This window comes from Pezoporus wallicus, unplaced genomic scaffold, assembly GCF_028554395.1.
Source record: "Pezoporus wallicus isolate ANWC-B61680 ecotype Strahan unplaced genomic scaffold, APGP_CSIRO_Pwel_v1 contig_5879, whole genome shotgun sequence".
NCBI classification, from domain to species: domain Eukaryota; kingdom Metazoa; phylum Chordata; class Aves; order Psittaciformes; family Psittacidae; genus Pezoporus; species Pezoporus wallicus.
The window spans coordinates 1,304,208-1,310,016 of record NW_026637549.1 but is presented as its reverse complement, the minus strand read 5'-3'; positions in this window follow the sequence as shown (position 1 = coordinate 1,310,016).

The following is a 5,809-nucleotide window of genomic DNA, read 5'->3' as shown; positions in this document are numbered from 1 at the left end:
CTCAGCCCACTGCCAGGGCCTCTCAACCCTCACAGTAAACAACGTCTTCCTAAGATCTTATCTCAGTCTCCCCTCTGTCAGGTTAAAGCCATTCACCCTTGTCCTGTCCCTACAGGCCCTTGTCAAAAGTCCCTCTCCAGATTTCCTGTAAGCCTTCTTTAGGTATTGGAAGACTTTTATAATATCTTCCCTGAGCCTTCCTTCTCCCACATAAGGGATTAATAACAGCTCCAGAAGAGCAAGAGCACAGACTAAAGGAAAGTTATGGGCTTCAGTTTTCCTTATAGTTATGGAGGCTTTTTTCTCAATTCTCATATTACAAAAATCCGAGTGGACAAGAACCTTGTATCAAGCCAAGGTCAGAGTCAATCTCAGTCTATCTAGGACACTAGTTTATCATGTTCTCATGTTAAGATTCATTAACGGATACTGACAACAGCACAAACTGGCTTGATGTGAGTTACACTGTGCTTTTGACTGCACAACCTCAACCTCAACTCAAGTACATATTTACAGGTGTGAGAAATTTTTGGAATATTTTTTGCTTCAATTTTCACTTCTGGATCTGCAGAGAGATTCATTCACAACCATTCAGTGTAATAGGTATGGAAGAAGCAGCTATATAGGTCCAGTAAAGACATCAAAATCCTCTCATTTGCTTAGAAACATTGATTTCCAGGTTGGCAGGACATATGTACAATTTCATAGGACAGAAAGAGAGTAATAGTTAAGAACATTGTGTCCCTGCTGTAAAGCTTTTGCTGGAAGCAAACTTTTATGATTTAATTCAACTTAGAAAGAAAAGGGTATGGAATGAAGATTTTTCACAGTTGAATGTGCTTCTATAATTTAAAACATGCACCAGAAAAATCAAAAGTCAAGAAAAGTAGTGGTGGTGGTGTTCCCAAGATAATAGCCTACTCACTAATTTAAACCTACTCTGTATTTTGCCCTGGGATAGCAGCCAGAAACAGTTTTGAATTGTTAATTTTCTTTTAACTAGAGTAAGTATTTCACAAAGGAGTTATTAGAGCTTAGGTGATATAAAAGATAAATCAGTCTGACATGCAGCATAGTACTTCTGAAGGAAATTATCTCAGTAGAAATATGAACATTAATGCAGAGAATATAGCGTTGTGAGTCTATGAGGCACACTTAATTTTCATCAGGTCCATTACACACACTGTCACTGTGTCAGAGCCCTATATAATAAAGCATTTTTCTATCAATCAGTGTCATTTACTTACTGTAACTCAACTATTCTATAAGCTCAGGAGTGTTGAAATGTACAGGACAAACATCACAGAGGCCTGCATAGGTTATATTACTAGACTATTCCTAATTCAATGTAATCAATAACAGAAAACATAACTACAGCCAATACAGTTGGCAATATATATTTTGCTGTAAATATTCACATATATTAATGTTTGGATGGAAAACCTGCAGAATTAATTTCTTCATTCTTCATTTCTTCATTTAGTACTTGCTGTACTAAAACTTTCCCAGGTTTTTTCTAGTCCTGCCTACCCAAAAAGTGCAGTCTGTCATATTCTGTTGAATGGACAAAACCAGTGGAGGGTAAAGCTTCTGACAGGGTGGGTCTGACTGTTGTTCAATTCTAATTGGTGTGTCAAGGCACCAGAGCCTGACCTTCAGCTGGTCCAGGTCCCATTAAATAAACTCCCACAGGAATTTAGAATCAATGCAGAGCAAACGTTATGTGTCTCTTTACAGTAAATATTTCATGTAATTAAACCCATTCAAAAGTGACAGTATGAACTCTGGTATTGTTTCTGCAACTTCTGGATAAAGCAGTTTCAACACTAATACTGATGGTAATGAACCTTTGTACATACATGTTACACACACGCACATAGTCCAAGTTGAAAATCTTTTTCTCCTATAACAGCCTGCTATTTCGTGACTTTCACTTGTGGCATCATATCTTCAGTTTGAGCGAGCACCCAATTGCTCAAATTAGCGTATGTTATCAGTTTATTTTGATTGGTTATCAAAATTCATAAATTTATTCAGAGTAAATGATGCTGTAGCTCATTTTCTAGCACAGTGTGTAGTACAGCATGTGCTTACATGGTGTGAGTTCTTGTAAAGCTTGTGAGTGAAATCCAGACCTCACTGAACTGTGTTGAAATTAGTGGCTCTGCTGCTGACCACTAAGAATTCATACTTCTACCCTCATTCTCTCTATTGCTCTGCAAAGAACCTGAACACCCTTTTAATTATGGATGACATCATTATCTGAATGAAATTGTAAATGCTGATGATAAAGCTTCCTGTTTCCATGGTGTTAGGAAGTCTAATAACAATCTAACCCTTACCACACATTTGTGACTGCTGTGAAGTGTTCACCTTCATCCATCTTCTTAAAAGTATTGTAATTTTAGAACCTGGAAATGAGAGCCAAAAATCAGAAGCAGAACTCTGCTAATGATTCATTGGTGATTCAGAGTGTGTCATTTATCCTCTGTTTGTTGCCAAGGAAACTTGACACCCACTTCCTACCACATCATGGTTACAACCAAAACAGTGTCAAACCACAATATTACTTTGCTGCTATTTATGACTCCTAAATACCAACTTCTTGAAAAAATAACTGCGCAAAACAGGTTTTCTTAATATCATTATTGAGTTCTATGGCTTAGAGCTATCAGTGGTCAGCTAGAAATCACACTGGAAAAGAACGGTATGATCTGCAGCTTTCAATCTGTCTTCTGCTCAGTGATTTGAACTACAGTGCACCCTGAATCTTGAATTGTGTAAGGGGGTTGTTTTTTTTAAACTGAAATATTTTCTCAACTTCTGAAACTGTTTCAACAAAAAATAAGCAAAATTTGGAGGTACTTGAAAGTGGTTTTCTGGTTTGCAAAAAATGGTCTGGATTTTTTGGTTTTATATTTTTAATGTGATTTACATCCCAAGTAGATTAAATCAATCTTTTTCAACACATCAATGAACTGCAAACTTCCCTTATCTTATTCACTGTCAGTCAGACTGGCATTCTTGTTACCAGATGTGTCTGCTCTGAGGATAGCGAACTGAAGTGGCATGCAATGTACTTTAGCTGATTTTTTTAGGATCAAACAACTGATCCCCAAAGAAAACACCTTACTGAAGATTTTTTGGCCTGGCATGGTAAAGATATTTCAGACTGGTTGTATACCTTCTGACTTGAAAATTAATTTAGCTGAAATTATTTCAAAAATCTTTAGAAAGTCACACACACAGACTGACTTGTGGAATCACTCAGTGATCTCTTTTGCCTTTTTCAGATGTGTCTCTATCATTTTAGAAGAAAAAGGAAGTTTGAAGAAAAGCAGATGCTTAGTAAATAATGAAATAAGTTTATTTTTCATATTTACCTTGTAGTATTGCAGTTTCTTGGGTGATTTGCCTCTTACAGATCCTGTTCTCACTGAGGGCTGGACTTTGCAAATTGCTGGATAAATCAGCATTGGCAGCATTTTCTTGTCACACGCAGAAAATTGGTTTTAAAATCCCTTTCTGTATCAGTACAGAATAAGTTCAAGAGAAGTATGGGAAGAGGAGAAAGCTCCACACCATACTGGAAAGGGCACTTATTCCAAACCTAGAGTTTAGAAATTCTACATTGGAAATCCATACTTTTTTCCATTCAGAGTAACTGGAGACAAATCTTTGCTTCAAGCCAATCAGAAAAATAATTTTTAACCCACATCTTCCACTGACAGAATAAAACCTCCCCCCAGGCTAATCTATGCTCTGTGGCATACTTTCACTGGAAATCCTTCTTCTCAACTATTTTTTAATTTCTCTTTGCTGAAACTAAAATTTTTTTGTTTTGTTATGTTGCATTTTGACTGGAAGAAATCTTGGCAAAGACAATTCAGTGTTAAACATGGTGGCTTTGATCCAACAAAGCATTTACATTCTTAACTATAGGCAAAGAGCTAGCTCTTACTGTTATAGCTACTTGAAATTATGTAGGGCATTCCTTTAACATCAGGGCTATAATAAGATAGGAACTTAATAAGAACATATTCTAAGGCAAACACCCTGCTATGGTTCAGAATAACCATGAGTAATGTTCTAGGAATTCATTAAGATTACAGTGGTTTGGTTTAATTTGTCAAGAACAATTAAAAAACAATGGGAAAATATTTTTTGAACTTTCTGCTATAGCTTGGTTTATTCCTCAAGAATTAAAAAGTAAATTTCCCTAAATTACTAACAAAGTCTATTACCTGTGGAAAGAAAATTCTGTAGTACAGGAAGTATGGAGGTGGAGTATAATCCCATTTTATATATATTTTCTTTTTAATCCTATATTGTTTAATATCTTTTTGCAATATGAAAAGTTATATTTGCTTAAACATACAAGTATTTAGAAAAGGTAATTGATTTTTGATAAGAAGCTATACACATTTATAACTGACAAATATATAAAAATATAAATACGAGTGCCACATGAAGACCAGGGATATTTGTTTCTGTCTTCCCAAAACTGTGTGAATAAAACTTGCTTGTCATCTTATCTGTGTTTATATATATATGTATATACATAAATAGCTAGAAAGAGATTTCAACAAAAGGTTTCAGTGCCTACTTTTGCATTTAGTATTTTTCATCTGAGAAAATATGGGCCTCCTATCTTTTGGGGAGTTTAAATCCACTTGAGATAAAATGTGTAATACATAATAATAATAAATATATATAATTAAGAATATATATAATTATTATTAAAATATATAATTAAGGTTAATAAATATATATAGATAATAAGATAATAAGGAAAAGCAGATAATAAACCAGAAAAATTTCTTTTAAGCTTAACATTTGTTCTTAGACTCTCCTCAGTGTGAGAGAGCATTAGATTAGGTTATATTCTTCAGGCACAATACAATATTCTGAGGCCAAAATATATTTTTTTACTGTTTTTTTCACTGCAATGCATAGTTGCCTGGGTAAGGGCCAATGACTGAAGCTGGAGTCCACTTCCAAGGTGCTGATGCAGAACATCTTGCTTCACGCAACTTCTATTTCCATGGTCTACTACACATACTAGTACACTACTTTATGTTGTCAGGAAACTGAGGCAAAGAGAGGTTATTTGCCCAAGCCGAGAGTAGATTAAAGAACCCATGGGAATAGTGGAGAGCCATTGGCTCTCAGCCAGCTTGGCTTTCAGTTCTGAGACCCTGGGGCCTCTGCTAGATGGATGCTGACAACCAGAAGAGAGTGTGTGGCACACCAGCAACGGCGTTATGTGAGACCTGGAGGCAAATTTGGAGCAGAGCCCTGTGTCTTGGACAGAAATACAGGGAGGAAATATAGACTTCAAAGACTCACTACATTGCCAAGCAAGCAAAAAAGAACTTAATTATAACTCTGAATTTGGCCAGCAGGGTCAGTGGTCCAGATGGAAACCAAGCTCTATTTGCTTCATGTTCAAGTTCCCTTGCAGCAACCCTGTGTCAAATGTTAAGCGTATTTTAGATGGTAACTTTTTTTTAACACAGTTTTAAGTTTTAACTAGTTCACTTGAAATCAACAATAAAACTTCTATTGACTTCAGTGAAACCAGGCCTGTAATCCAGGACCTGAGAATTTTTCTTATATTGGTTAGACTCCATTTGTTCTCATGTTATTTGTACTTTTCTCACCATTTTTTTCTGAAGGAAAGGATTTGCACCTATAGGAAAAAGATAACACTGGGTCTAGTACTTCTGGGAATATAGACCACACTCTTCTGAGTCTTCTTAATAATATTTTCATGCCCACAAGGAAGGCTGATTAGCACACCCCTGTT